The sequence below is a fragment of the Engraulis encrasicolus genome, chromosome 1 (assembly GCF_034702125.1).
Source record: "Engraulis encrasicolus isolate BLACKSEA-1 chromosome 1, IST_EnEncr_1.0, whole genome shotgun sequence".
Taxonomy (NCBI): domain Eukaryota; kingdom Metazoa; phylum Chordata; class Actinopteri; order Clupeiformes; family Engraulidae; genus Engraulis; species Engraulis encrasicolus.
The window spans coordinates 45,971,874-45,987,706 of record NC_085857.1 but is presented as its reverse complement, the minus strand read 5'-3'; the positions used below and the strand labels follow the sequence as shown (position 1 = coordinate 45,987,706).

The window sequence follows — 15,833 nt, the reverse complement described above, 5'->3', positions numbered from 1 at the left end:
GTGTCATTGAAGCCCATGTGTCGTAGAGTATGTAGTAGGAAAGCCCAAGAAATTCTATCAAACGCAGATTGAGCATCCAAACTGAGAAGTGCTGAAGGAGTATCTCTTTTGGCTGCAATAAACTGTAAATGTAGGGCTCTCCTCACATTATCAACACCATGTCGATTTGTGATAAACCCAGTTTGGTCAGGCTTTACCAACTTGTGAATGATTTTCTGAATTCTTTTAGCTATTATTGAAGTGAGGATTTTAAAATCAACACACAGAAGGCTAATGGGGCGATATGATGCACATAGGGTTGGGTCCTTATTTTCTTTATGGATAACACTTATGATTGCCTCTGACCAGGATGCAGGTGCTTGTCCTTTTTCTAATGCAAAATTATAAGCATTGCACAGTATTGGGGTCAGCTCACCTACAAAGGCTTTATAATATTCCCCTGAGAAACCATCGGTTCCAGGAGATTTGTTATTTTTGAGTTGTGCAATAGTATTTTTTATTTCTTCTTCTGTGATTGGGCTTGACACCATGTCTGCCTCTTCTGATGTGAGTTTAGGCAAATCGATGGAGCTGAAAAAAGACTCCATCTTCTCATTTCTTTGTGGGTCTGACTGTTCCTCGTATAGTTTTCTATAATGCATGGCAAATGCCTTTGTGATGTCTGTGGGTTGTGTTAGGGTTTCACCATTATCAGGGCTTTTAATTTTGTGAACTGCCCTACTACTTTGCGCTTTTCGTAGTTGGAATGCTAGTAGTCGACTTGCTTTATTTCCCATTTCGTAGTATTTTCTATTTATAAATCTTAAAGCCCCTTCTGTTTTATATGTTAATAGGTCATCCAATTCTTTCCTTGTATCTTTCATAGCCTGTAAAGTGTCCTCTTTGTTAGATTGTTGATGTTCTCTTTCTAGTTGCTTTATTTTTTCTTCTAGTTGGTTCTGACTATTCACCCTCTGCTTTTTTAGTCTACATGAAATTGCAATAATACAACCCCTCATCACAGCCTTAGCCCCTTCCCACAAGGTTACTGGAGAAATTGTGTCATCTTCATTTGCCTCAAAATAGTGTTTTAATTCCTGGCGAATTTCTTGTTTAATAATTTCATCATTAAGTAATGATACATTGAGTCTCCAGTACCTAAAGGATTTTTTTGGCCCTAGTTCCATCTTTAAGGTGACTGGCGCATGGTCTGATATGGTGATTGGCTCTATTTTGCACTCTTTAACCCTATACAGATCTGGTCCTGATATTAGCATCATGTCCAGCCTGGAATAGCTGCCATGTACCTGTGACATAAAGGTGAAATCTTTTTCTCTGGGATGTAAACGCCTCCATACATCCACTAGGCCAAGTTCACTTGCCATTGCATGCAGTGTAGATGACTTTCTAGATATAGTGCTGCCCCCTGCTGGCAACTTATCCATATATTGGTTCCAGATACAATTAAAATCTCCGCCAATTAAAACCAAACCTTCCATCACATCTGCTAGTAATCCAGCTATATCTTTAAAAAAATCAGGGCTGTCCTCATTTGGGGCATATAAATTGAGCAGAGTTAGTTTTATGCCATTTATAGCTCCTTTTACAATAATATATCTACCCTCCTTATCTCTAACCATTTCTGTCTGACTGAAATATACTGATTTATTAAAGAGTATGGCCACCCCTCGCCTTCTCCCATTTTCAAATGACGAACTAAAAACTTGATCCACCCATTCCCTTTTAAGTTTAAGGTGCTCTTTCTCTGACAAGTGAGTTTCCTGGAGCATTGCTATTGAACATTGTAATTTTTTTAGATGGCTCAATATTTTTTTCCTTTTAATTGGGTTGCCTAATCCCTTCACATTGTAAGTAATAAAATTCAAACTATTCATACCTGTTATTATGCTGTTTCATATTCCTTTTGCATTTAAACCCATGTAATAACCTTTTTTTGCGTCAGTAACCCAACTAGTAGACCTATTTTCCAGGTGACAACAACAAATAAAACAAAATATAAAACATGTAAAAACCAGAACAGTTAACTTCCACATGCCCAATATGTTTGCTAAAAGCCTATAACACAGTAAGAAAACCAGGCCCTGTAATTTAAGCAAACCATATCCCGGTGTATCCTGGGCAGAGGATGGTGACAGGTCCTCTGTGGGGTTCACACAAAGTGTCTTTGCTGCTGCCGTCTCGCTCTCGCGTCGGTTGCTGCTCAATGCGAGTGTGGCCAACTCACAGTTCAGTTGAGCTCCATCCAGTGAAAAGAAAAAGCGATGATAGTCCTAACGTTTGGTGCATTTAAAAAAAAACTCTCGACGATGATGACTCCCCCACTTATTCAATAGCCTCGCGTTCCGCGGATGGTTCGCCAACCACTGCTGCCTCTTCCGTCTCACCCACGACTTGCCACCCGCTGAGGCGCAGTTCATCCTCCACCTGCGTTCTTTCGTCGATCTTTGGATAGATGTTGTACTCGGCCAGTTTTGGGAGGGCATCTTTCAGCGTGGAGAACGTGTGTTCTCCCGTGTCCATGGTCAATTTGAGTTGTGCTGGATAAATGCACTTGGCTTTAATGCCCTTCTTTTTCAGCTGTCTAGCCGCCCATCTCACGCTCGCCCTCTTCCTTTGCAATTCCGGAGAATAATCGTGGTCAAAGTATATTTGCTCATCATTGTATACTAATGTTTGGCTCCAAGCTTGTCGTAATATCTTCTCTTTGACGGCGAAGTCAAGGAACCTGACGATCAGGGACCTGGGAGGATCATTGGGTTTCTTTGCCTCAGATGTCAATGAGCGATGTGCCCTTTCTATTTGTATGGAGACGTCTGGCATTGGGTCTAGCACTGCGTGTATCAACTCTTCGACAAATTTCCTCACGTCTCTCCCCTCGCTCCCCTCAGGTACCCTGTAGATTCTCATGTTGTTACGTCTCATTCGGTTCTGTAGGTCATCATACCTGGCAGTCAAATCTTTCTCTCTGCGTAGCAGATAGCGTATGGCCCTCTCGTACCGTCTTCCCTCATCTTCAGTAGCACTTACGCGTTCTTCTACCTCTGTAGTTCTTCTCTCTAGTCTTGTCATTTCCCCTTTCAGTTCTGCCATTGATGTCTCTAGCTTCCTGAGGGTTTGATTATGTCCTTCCAAATTCTCAGATCTGATCTTTGCTAGCTCCGCTAATATTTTAGCCTCAAATGAGCCACCATTGCCTCTCGCCTCGTGCTGAGTCTGCTGACCTGGTTTCGGATTCGGAGTATCATTTTTCTCTTTCGAAGTATCTGGCTTTGCAGTCGAGGCTTTTCTTGTTGTTGCCATCTTCGATATGTCATATAACGTCGAGTAATAACTTAAGTTAGGTTATTTAGTATTTTTTTGGACGGAGCTCAACTTTTTGGGTGCTGTTCAGCACATGACGTCACCGGAAGTTCCTATTGTACCACTTTAAATAGTAAAACTCCCACAATAAAGGCAGAATATAACAAGGAGTAATATTTTGAAGCAATCTTAAGATATTCCCACAGATTATCTAAGTCCAGATACGCCACTGGTTGGTTTCACGGTGTATTTCCGGTTTCCGAAACGAGGCAGGTTTGTATTAGTTCTATGGCAGATTTAGAGCTGTAGGGGCAGTTCCACCCTTATCCACGTGGTGGCCCGGAGACCAGAATGAATGGAGTCCTATGGAGCAAAACCCCTCATGGTGCCTTTATCTCAGTATATGATTTTTTCTTGTGTAATTCGGATGTTGCTTTCGAAAGACTATATATAGAAAATACCCACGCCTGACTTTTAGGTCTTTTGCGCCACGCTATGATTTTTAAGTGTCTATGACGTCACATCCTTAGCAAAATGCTAGCGAGTAGTGAGCAACAAAAACGCCTCCTGTAACAAATCAAACGGACATATGTGCTTTTTTATTATACTGTTGAGTGAAACCCTTATTGAAGTCTCCAGAACGACATTCAAATCTGAGCTTTGTTGATGAGACCTGGGTGAAAATTAAGATTTTTAGCATCTAGCTCCATTTGGTCCCATTTGTTCTGGTCTCCGATGCGTGACTAGTGGAGAACTCATTGGAACTGCAGCCAAAAACCATAGAACTAATACAAACTAACACAAACAACTGGTACAATGGGGCTTAACAGTTTTTTTCGATTGGTTTTGTACATTTCTCGAATCTTACTCGCATTTTGCAAAACATCATGTTCATTTCCAAAACAGCTTTAACAAATGCAAAACACAGTGGATGACCTGCAAAACCGCATCTCTTACTCAATGAACGCGTCAGTGCCAGCAGAATGGTTAGTCATTGTATCATAGTGTATGGACAAGCTAGTCAAATCGATTTACCATGTTGTCAATCTGTATTGGTAAATTGCTCGCTGATAACTATTGACTCTCTCTAATCAAAAGCAGTAGAAGGGAAAGAGAACAGGCATGCAATACAACAAGGCACTATCAGGGGTGATAGCAGTCCGGCGCCGCGCCGGAAATCCGGCGTAGCGTGGCTGTAGAAAAAAATAAAATAATAATTTCCCCAAAATTAATAAAATAATAAACTATCGCGTAGGCCTTCATTAATGTATGGTGAAAATAAATGAGCGCGCAACAGCCTGTTGTAAGAGACGCGAAAGGAACCCAAATGAGCAGCAGCCCATAATTGTATCATCCCGACATCTTACTGAAAAATGTATCAATTTGTTACGTCTTGCTCTTGAGTCACTCACCACATCACTGGCGGCAGTCTTCTAGTTCTAGTGAAAGGAGAAGTAGATTGGCTGTCAGTATGCACAGTAAAGAGAGTTCTAGGCCCCTACTGGTTACCCTTCTCAGATATTTTCACTGTCGACGGAGGCAAATCCAAAAATGGCATCTCGTTATACTGAAGAAACGGAAGAAAGAATAGGCCAAGTCTAGACCATTTGGATTCCGATAAAAATTAGCAACTATTGTTAGCACAAATCCACATGGCTTGCTAGTTGTGATGGGTGTGTTGAACCGTGTGGATGTCAGTGGAATACTAGTGAAATTCTGTGATCAAGAAAACGTTTGAAGGTAAGGCCATTTAGTTATTAATTTGCCCACTGTGCATGGGCCCGAATGATTTTGCCTTGCGCAGGTTACTCCAAAAACCTGACCATAAACGGCTTATTGATGCGCATAAACGGGCTCAGTGAGAGTATATGTTTGAAATAGGTTCGTCTATTTTCCTCATTTATGTGCGCTAAATGACTGCGCAATGTTGACAAACTTTGATGTAGATGGACGTTCTTTCAAAAAAAGTATGTATGCTCAAAACGGTAGGCTATGCTATGCCCGTCATGATACTTTTTTTCTAGGTGTAGTGCGTAAATGTGGTCTGCATTGGAATAGCGGCTACCATTGCGACATGTCCAAATGACAATGGAATGCTTGGATCGCTAATGTTTGGCAAGCCTAGTTAGCCTACACCCCTTGTAGGCTAGTGTGAGCTGAGTTCGTGGATTTTGGTCTACTGTTGATTGAGGGATGGTGTTTTGCGTCATTCCTGACAAACCACGTGTCAAACTGATTTCAGGGAGATGTTTATATTAGTTATGCTGACTAAACCAACGCGCTCTGTGAAAACCCCCAAACAGCCTCGCACAGGTTCACACAGCCTTTCTCTCTCGCGCGCTCCCTGTCGTAGCCCTTCTGCGTAATCGAATCCAGTTATTCCACGCACGATGCACAGGTTGTATTGTCTGCACGCACTGGGCTACTTAATCCCTACTCTCGGGCAGGGGGCAATTATCAATATCAGACTCTCATGAACTTCAAATACTTGGCTTGCGTTCATGTGGCCACCACGGTGTCACCTAGACATGCAGTGAATGTTCATCTTATCTTCACGCCCTGTGCTATTTTCATGTAGCTTAATTCGGTCCTGTCTTTGTTTTTGTTGCTTTCTATTATCTTTTCAACTCGTACATTGTAATGGGCGTGTGTACACGCGAGTGATTTTCATGTATTTTAATTGACTACAACCCAATGCGAAAGTTACGCAGTAGTCACACAGGCTATATATACTGTCCTGTCCGTAATAACCACTGGTTCTGTCATCCGTGGAGTCGAAATATGCGATGTGAACGTGGGCCTGCATGTAGCCAATCATGCGCTTGTGCCCTAATAAATATCATGTACCGGTAATTAAAGGGCGTTTCCCTACAACGGAAAGGCAGGGGTTATAGCACAGCCCTTAAACAATCTGTGGTTATAGGTAGACCATGGGGCCACGAGTAGGCGATCTAAACGTATGTCCAGTAGCCTATACAAGTTATATGAGCAATGTCCCAATGAAAATGAAACTTATCAGCTTGCAGCAAATGTCATGTCATTTAAAAGTATTGCTCAATTAATTGGTAATCACCTCCTCTATTTTGGACAGAGTGTAGTTACTGTACTTTGGAGTAGTATTGCCTCCTACTGACCTGTCTTGGTATGGCTGCTACATATGTAGCTTTCAGTTAATTCAATGTGGTAAAATATGCACCATGTTTTCAGAAATGCATTCTGGTGTTGAAATGTTGCATTGGTTCAATACCCACCTCAATAACTTTAGTGCAACATCACAAGCCTAGAATGCATTTCTAACTGCATACGTTGGTATTCGTTTTTACAGCTAGAATTGAACGTGGTGGTCAGTTTCTTTCAGCCAAGTGCTGTAGCCTACCAACAGGGAAATGATCTGTGTTTTCGTGAATAACACTATAGAAATAATGCAAAAATGAAAACATTATCTTAAATGTTTGAATAATGTGTTTGAATAATAATAAGGCCTACATTACGTCTCATATGCAGTATGTCCCGTCGTCCCTTGGCCCCCCCTCCCCGACCAGGAAAAAAGTTCAGGCTCAGGATTTTTTTTCACTATCACCCCTGCACTATACATCATTACATTACTCTATGCCTCATGTGCCCTTTATAATTACGCTCCACACAAAATTTCAATATCTCCCTAGACCAGTGTTTCGCAAAGTGTGGTCTGCGGAGAGCCCCCAAGTGGTCCGCGAGGCGACCTGCCAGTCTTTCTGAAATCTCTCGTACAAAAGCTGTATGTTTAACATTAGGCTAGATTTATCAGTGATTTGCCCTCAACGACAATAAAACGAGTCTGTGCTTTCAACCATTAATTAAACACTCATTATTATTAATAATTAATATTCATATGTTTTCTAAAATCATTCTGCATTAATGCATTGCAAGACCGCTTTCGAACGTTCGTTTCTAGGCAACGACCTAGCAAACTTATTGGTAGATGTCAAAATAAGCTAACTAAACAGTAGGCTAATACAACAACAATCAGCACAAGCTAACAGTAACCAGCATTCGCGTTGTTATTATTTTTTCATAATTGTTTTGAGCGAAACAACGATGGAGAAGTGGCTGACGTTAAAGAGGAAAAAAACGGACACTGCAGATGACGTAAACAAGAAAAGAAAAGAAGATAACCAAGATGAGCCAACACCACAGACAGGGCAGGAAAAACAACATCGGCCAACGGCAAAGGTGAAAAGAAAATATAGCAGTGACTATCTGAAAATGGGATTTTTCTGGGCTGGGTATCAAGAGGATCCCAGTCCCCACTGTGTCCTGTGCTATGATATCTTGTCCAACGAGGCGATGAAGCCTTCCAAACTGAAACGCCACTTCGAGTCAAAGCACAAGGACTGCATCGACAAACCCTTATCGTTTTTTGAGCGAAAGTGTGAAGAGCTTCAATGTCACATGAAAAAGGACAAGAAGCAATTCTTTGTGCCCGGGGAAAATGCCAAGGCCACAGAAGCCTCATTTTTGGTCTCTGAGCTCATAGCCAAAACGGGCCACCCTTACTCTATTGGTCAAACACTAATCAAACCATCAGCGAAATTAATGAATAGCGTAATGCTGGGAGAGAAAGAATGCGACGCCATAGAAAAGGTTCCCCTCTCCGCTGACACTGTCCAGCGGCGCATAGCAGTCATGGCAGAAGATGTGGAGAAACAGCTGATTACACGAGTGCGCCAGAGTCCACTTTTTTCTCTACAATTGGATGAGTCCACGGACATTGGCAACGAGGCGAATCTGTTGTGTTACATCAGATACATCTGTGATGGGGCTGTACACGACGACTTCCTTTTTGTGAATCCCTGCAAACCAACACCACAGGAGAGGCGATTTTTGATTGTTTGAACGCCTTCATTTGCAAGAATGGCCTGGACTGGAAGAAGTGTGTCGGTATTTGCACCGACGGTGCAACTGCGATGACCGCAAAGCACAAAGGCCTGGCTGTGCGCGTACGCGCAGTAGCTCCATTCGCAGCAGCATCGCACTGCTGCATTCACCGGGAACAACTGGCAGTGAAGAAAATGCCTCAGTGTCTTAGATCTGTCCTGGACGAGGCGGTCAAAATCATCAATGGAATAAAAGGCAAGGCACTGAATACGCGCATTTTTAAAGTTTTATGCGAGGAGATGGGGAGCGACCACACGAAACTCCTGTTCCATACGGAGGTACGTTGGTTGTCCCGTGGAAAAGTTTTAACGCGTCTTTTTGAGCTGCGTGAGGAAGTGAGGTTGTTCATGCACCAGAACGAGGAGCTCTACAACCAAATGCATGAGTTTCAATGGCTGGCGAAGTTGGCATACCTTGCTGACATTTTCAGCTTCCTCAACACATTGAACCTGGCGCTTCAAGGCGCAGCCGTCACCATCTTCACTGTGCAGGACAATATCAAAGCTGCGCGCACGAAACTGCAGTTGTGGTGCACACGCCTGGATCGATCGGAGTTCGACAACTTTCCAACTTTGGCAGACTTCATACTTACAGCTGATGAGATTGTGGACACAGACACCATCACCGCTTTCAAAGAGCACCTGCGTGGCCTTCACTCGCAATTGGAACGCTACTTCCCGGAGTTAGAGACGGACTTTGAGTGGATCAGAAATCCGTTCGGAGACGAAGCCCACATCGAACGTATCGGTTCGGCATTGTCTGCCAGAGAGCTTGACAGCTTGGTCGACATTGCCGTGGATAGCACCCTAAAGATGGCATTCAGGCAAAAAACCCTCCCGGATTTTTGGGTTCATGTGCAGCCAGAGCATCCCAAACTCGCCGAGTGCGCTCTGAAAACGCTCATGCCATTTGCATCCACCTACAAGTGCGAGGTTGGGTTTTCTGCACTAGTTGGGTTGAAAACCAAAAAGCGAAACAGGGTCAATGTGGCCCCCAATCTGAGATTGAAATTGTCCTGCTTGCAACCAGATATTAAAACACTGATGCTTAGTGTGCACCAGCTCCACTCCTCCCATTAAAACAGGCACGATTAATATGACATTAGTTTTGTTCATTCAGTTCATTCATGCATCTCCTAATTTTGAAAAATGGTGACAGTTTTTTTTTCTTTTTTCTGAAAAACTGCTAAATTTTAAACCTCCATACTTTGCCTTTTAGGATAGGCATTCATTGCATTTGTAAATAGTTGGCCAAGATTCCCATTAAATATAGCCTACCTAACTTTACAAAAATGTCTCTGTGTATGTCTGTGTCTGTGTTTGAATTGGGGGGGGGGGGGGGGGGGGGGGGGGGGGGGGGGGGGGGGGGGTGGGGAGGGGGGGGGGGGGGGGGCTATCCATAAGGCCCAGTGGCACCATCCATAAGGGCCAGCAGCGGGACCAACCATTTACAGCTAGGGGGCACTACGTGGATAAATCATAGGTATATGAGGTATAAGTGCACCACACAGTCCCTGGTGGGGGGTGTTGATGATGCGCTGAAAAGTGGTCCCCAGATGAAAAAAATTGGGACAAAGTGGTCCTTGGTCTGAAAAAGTTTGAGGAACACTGCACTAGAGTTTCACAACACTTTATACAACACTTTATACAGTATCAGTGTATTGTTTCAAATTTATTTTGCCTTACAGTTCTATATTTTTTTCACATGGGCCTGCAAGACAAGTAAGAAAGGGTGGTAGAGTGCGAATTTTGACACCTCAACCAGAGTTAGCTATTTTTTGTATTTTGCATTGAGAAAACCTGTCAATAAATAGGTCATACTCTAAATGTATATCTATTACAATCTTATCTGATCAATGTAATATAAAGTCGAATTTACAACATTTCCTGTCCAATCTAAACAACATTTCACTTCAGAAAAGATCCTTGAGAGTGTACAAGTCAATTGACAACATGACAAATCCATTTGACTAGCTTGTCCATACACTATGACACAATGACTAACCATTCTGCTGGCACTGACATGTTCATTGGCACAAAAACTTGGTTTTGAAAGACAAACTAAGGATTTTGAACAAAAGACTTGGTTTTGCAGGTCATCCACGGTATTTTGCCATTTCTTAAAGCTGTTTTGAGAATGAATATTATGTTTTGCAAATTGCGAGAGATTCGAGAAATGTCCAAAAGCAATTGAGAAAAACTGTAATCGCTGTATTTTCATTTTTAAACAACATTTAAGCGGTTATACTGTATATGTTGTTAACAGGTCACTAATCATTGTGTCAAAGTGAAATGTCTTCAATGTGGTCCTATGAAAAGACATATTTACAAATCTGCAAAAATATGAGGGGTGTACTCACTTATTGGCAATTGGGAGGGAAAGTAAACAGCGATCCTAGCGGTTACGTTCCAAACACCAGGGCGATCCTATTGAGACTCCCATAGACGAGTTTTTTTTTTTAAATCCCACAAAGATATGACTCTGAACTTTCACACCAGACACATGTTTCATCTTACACAATAGGATGAACTACTGCCTGTGAAAATCTAGAGTCATTTTTTGCCCTTTCAAGAAAAATAGAAATTGCGCTAATCTGGTTGGAAACGGACTACACCTCCCAGCATGCTGTGTATTGACAACACAGAGAAACAAATGAATGCAAGTTCTTCGCGTTTCTTCACATTCTTGTAATCTAGTGAGTTCCATATTGGCGTCATATTACACATACACTCGATTAGTTTTGTTTGGTTTTAGCTTCTCTAGTAGATAATGTTGGACTCACATTACACATTACACATTTTTTAAAGGGACACTGTGCAGGAAATGGTCAAAAAAGGTACTGCAACTATGCTGCTCATTGAAACTGGGCTGCCTATTGCCAAATTTGATCTTTACATGAAAGTTTACTTAGTAATAGACACATATTTTCTACTAGAAAATTTCTAGTATGGTCCAAGTACAGTAATTTTTGGCGCTAAAAATGGCTATTTTTGGAAATTCAAAAAGGCGGACCATGGAGAAAGATCCCGCTTTTCATGTGGGAAAAGTGCAATTTTTCCAGTCATAATGAATACTTAGAATTTGATGCTGGTGGTAAGTACTCATGAAAAAGGTAACATTAGTGAATGGGCAGCATGAATTCAGGAAATAAACAACTAAAAATCTCACACTTAAGAATATTAAAATCAGTTCAGATCTGTTAAAAACCGAACATTTTATCACCTGAGTCAATAAAATGGGCCAACATGCATATTATATGACAGCCACTACTCCTACTTCATCGTCAAGGCGGAGATGTCATTTTCAAAAGAAAAAAAAACATTCATTTGATGCAGAGGTTTAGAACGTTGCCAGAAGGGGGCGATGAGATTACTTTCCCTCCCGATGAGAGTTGGAGTTTCGAGGCTGGGCTTTCACTTTCACTTTCAAATATCTCAACCATCTGCAAAAGGAGAAAGGCTCCCTGCTAAGTGTGTGTGTGTGTGTGTGTGTGTGTGTGTGCGTGTGCGTGTGTGCGCGCGCGTGTTCATGTTCATGAGCGCATATGTGTTTCTGTTTGTGAGTTTCACTATTAAAAACAAAAAAAGTTTTATACCTAACAGAAGTGCTCCCGTTTTGCTTCCCCAAAAGGACTTTTTGGCTGCTGGAGAACTCTTAGTGGAGACCTACATGGGAGCAAAAATGTGTTATTTTGTACTCTGCACATGTGTTTGAGCAAATGTCTGTGCCCAAGAGCAAATATTACCTGAAATTTCAAATTCAGAGAATTTACAGAGAAGAATAAGCAAAAAGTGAAATATTTGGACCACGTTTGCAGCATCATATGTCGCATCAGTCTTTACATGCCTTAATTGCCTTTACAACCTTAAAAACCTTATGTTCAGTTTGTGGAGTATGGCGTGCTCTTATCCAGATAGTTTGTTGGCTTCTTGGGTTTGGGTGCTCTTTAGTCCAAGGTATAGTACTTCCAGGATCAAAAAATGAGAATAAATTCTCTGACTAAGGCACTCCAAATTAAAATGTCTTTATTGATACGACAGGTCCTACATGGACATATTAAAAACAAGGCCCACGCGTAGCGGCATGAGTGCCTTCTTCAGGGCAGTGCCCTGAAGAAGGCACTCATGCCGCTACGCGTGGGCCTTGTTTTTAATATGTCCATGTAGGACCTGTCGTATCAATAAAGACATTTTAATTTGGAGTGCCTTAGTCAGAGAATTTATTCTCATTTTTTGATCTTAAAAACCTTATATCGTCAGCTTGCTACCAAAACCGCCTAAGTCCTATTTTGGGGTTTTCGGAAAACAGGGAAGAAAGAAAAATTTCCTAGGGGGCGCCAAACACCAGTGGCGTTTCTAGGAAATCTGAGACCCTGGGCAAAAAGCAATGTGAGTCCCCCCTAACAATTTTGGTCAAAAGGAGATTTTTGCAGAAATTCACTCCCCTACCACTTCTGCATCATCCTGTCATCCTGTCTGTGTCATTGGTCCATTACAAACAGTACCTGTCTAAGATGTTAATTCATTTTCATTATTTATTTTTAGTGAAGCTGCAAGTCAAACAATTAAACTCCTTCTAAGGAAAACAAAATACTTTAAAATTAATTATTTGATGGAGTAGAAGAACAATGCGCTGCCGCTGCACATTATTTTGATAGTTATACTATTATTTTTATTCCAAAATGTAATCCTGTAAATGGTGAGTGATTGAAATATTTTTGTAGCTCTTGTAATAGTTTAGCATGCTGGTAAATCTCATATCTACCAACAGATCTTCACAGCTTTCTTTTACTTTCTAATACTTTCAGTCAGGTTAGTTTTCAAGGTTAATATTGTTTACTTTCCCATCCAAAATTATGCACTCCGGAATATTATCATTGTGCGAGAGCAGATGCCATAATGGTAAAACATTCATTGCTCAAGCCAGGACAGGTCCAGCTTGCAGTATCACACAGAAAACGTATTGCAGTAGCGTCCAATCTCCATGTTGTCATGGTCATGGTGGGGGATGAAGGGGTGGGGCACTTCTTTGGTCCTTGTACCTCCTCACAAACTGTCTCCTCCTTGTTTATCATCTTTGGTTAACTTTTGCTCTTCTCCATGCTCATAGAACTGCCCCACCCTCCCAACCTTGCCCATGACAGAGGTAACCTGCTCATAGAACTGTGCCCCGCCCACTTCAACGCCACCACGTGGCATTCAGAACATGGTTTAGAAACACTACTGGATTCAACACCCTTCATAAATCCCGAGACAATGAAACACACAAAGTAGTAAATGGTACAAAATGGTAAATGTCCAGAATTGTAAATACCTGGTAACATTTGATTTTTAACATTGACATTAAAACAAAACTTACATTATCATAATTAAAAAACTTTTGTTTTTTTGACCTCAAGAAAAATCTAAATAAAAAAATGCAATGTTCAAACTGCAAATTAAAAAAAAAACATAGGCCTATGTTCAAAATGTGAAAAAGTGGACTCGTATTGTTCTTTGTCTCATGGTCTACAAAACTCTGACTACACAATTAAAGCACCTGGTTAATAATTGCTCAATTTGTTTCACATAGCTTAATTTTAAGGCAACAACAATTGTGTGATAATAAGAATATCTCAGACACTGATGTCTAAGGGTGAAGTTTTGACACATGGCCATTGTCTTTGAAGAGAGAGAGAAAAAAAACTCTTAACAGATGTAAATAAACCGCTTCTTCTTGCCCATGTCAAGTTGCTTGCATCAAAAATGGCTGTGTCAAGTTACCCAAGTCATTCACATTGGCAGAACAATTGTGCACAGGGCCCCAGGATGAATAGATAGGGCCCCCATACCACCTGCCAAGGTCATAATAGGGCCCCTACTCCTGCCACCTGCAGGAGGGCCCTAGGCCTACAGGCAAATGCCCTCCTTGTCCTCCCTATAGCTACGTCCCTGGTCATTCATTTTCTCATAGGCAGTGTGTGACTTTATACATACTGATTTTTGACTCTGGTGACTGTTGTGATTGATCAATGACCCTGGCAGAAAGGCAAAGTGTTGCAGCTGTGATAGAGGAGTACGTTTATGTAAAAAATCTCATTTCGACCAAATTCGGACTCAGGCGGTTTTGGTAACAAGCCGACGATATGCAAAACCTACCTGCTGGGTGGGTGTTGGGCTGATGTATTCATACTTCTGTGGATAGAGATGGCAGTAGACAGGAAGATTGCAATCAGGATTTAATAAACATTCATTATGCGTACACTGTATACTTCATTGATCAAAAGGTATTGACTCACAAGGGAAATATTCTCTGAACATTTGGCAAAGATGGGACAAACTTCTCTACAGACATTGAAGATGTCTTTTGAAGCTGACTGTAAATAGGACAGAGCTAGTGGGTTTTTACCACATCACACAGTATATGTTCTACGTGACTGAAGTAGGCCTACAGGAAGAACATTGTGAAGAACCTAACCTCATGAAAACTGAAAGTCCGCGACACCAAGCTCCCGTTTCTCTTATTTTAATGTGACGTTTCGGGCGGCATGCCCTTCATCAGATAAGTCTGATGTCTGATGAAGGGCATGCTACACGAACTGTCACTTACACTGTAATAAGAGAAACAGGAGCTTAGTGTCGCGGACTCAACTTTCAGTTTTCATGCGATTTTGCTAGTCCTGCAGCCAATCTTTTTGAGACGGATGTGTGCACATTTTTTTCTTTTTTTTTACAAAACAACCTAACCTCACTCAAATGAACATATGCTACGTTGCCTGATACCATGTAGACCTAACCTACGCACCTATCCAGGCAGGTATTTAGAGCGAGCAAATTCTTCTTACCATGCCAAGTCTTGATGCAGATAGATAGATAGATAGATAGATAGATAGATAGATAGATAGACAGACAGACAGACAGACAGACAGACAGACAGACAGACAGACAGACAGACAGACAGACAGACAGACAGACAGACAGACAGGCAGGCAGGCAGGCAGGCAGGCAGGCAGGCAGGCAGGCAGGCAGACAGACAGACAGAGTATGGTGTAATGATATGAATATTTTCAAGTGCTTACATTTGCATCAGTGTTCACTTCATAGGCTAAGAGGCGAAAGACACAGCAGCCCCCAACCAGCTGTGCACAGATCAGAGCCAACAGCAGGCGGGAGAGCAATCTCTGGCGATCCTCCAGTGTCTGCACCCGGTGGGAGAGTAGCTTTTGTGGATCCTTTAGCTTCTGCAGGCTTTCGCTTTGGCCCAGGGAGGCAGAGACAGAGCGAGGCTGCTCTTTGAGCCCCTCTGGGTGCTGCTCAGCTGTAGCCATGTTGGGTGCTACTGTGAGTTTGGTGGTTGAGTGAGTGGAAGGGTGGCTTTGTGACGTTGTATATGTGTTTTTTTCATGTTCACCACTATCACACAGGAAATCTTCCCCCATGTCTGAGAGATAGCAGATGTCATGCCTGTTTGGTTAACACATGCACTGCCGGCATGTCACTTCTCCAAAGTTCGGTTCAACCCAGAGTGACATTGACGGGCAGATTGCAGCCAAAGTCCCTCACTATTTTTTTTTCTGTTTACCCCCTGTTGTGTCCATATGCAATGTGTTAATGCATACTCAGTTTAATGTGTTATTA

The 15,833-nt window shown here is 42.0% G+C and overlaps 1 pseudogene; it reads left to right on the top strand.

The window, feature by feature from the left end:
• The first annotated feature begins 7,377 nt into the window (after window positions 1-7,377).
• LOC134457569 (zinc finger BED domain-containing protein 5-like) lies at window positions 7,378-9,296 on the top strand (annotated as a pseudogene).
• Window positions 9,297-15,833: the final 6,537 nt, after the last annotated feature.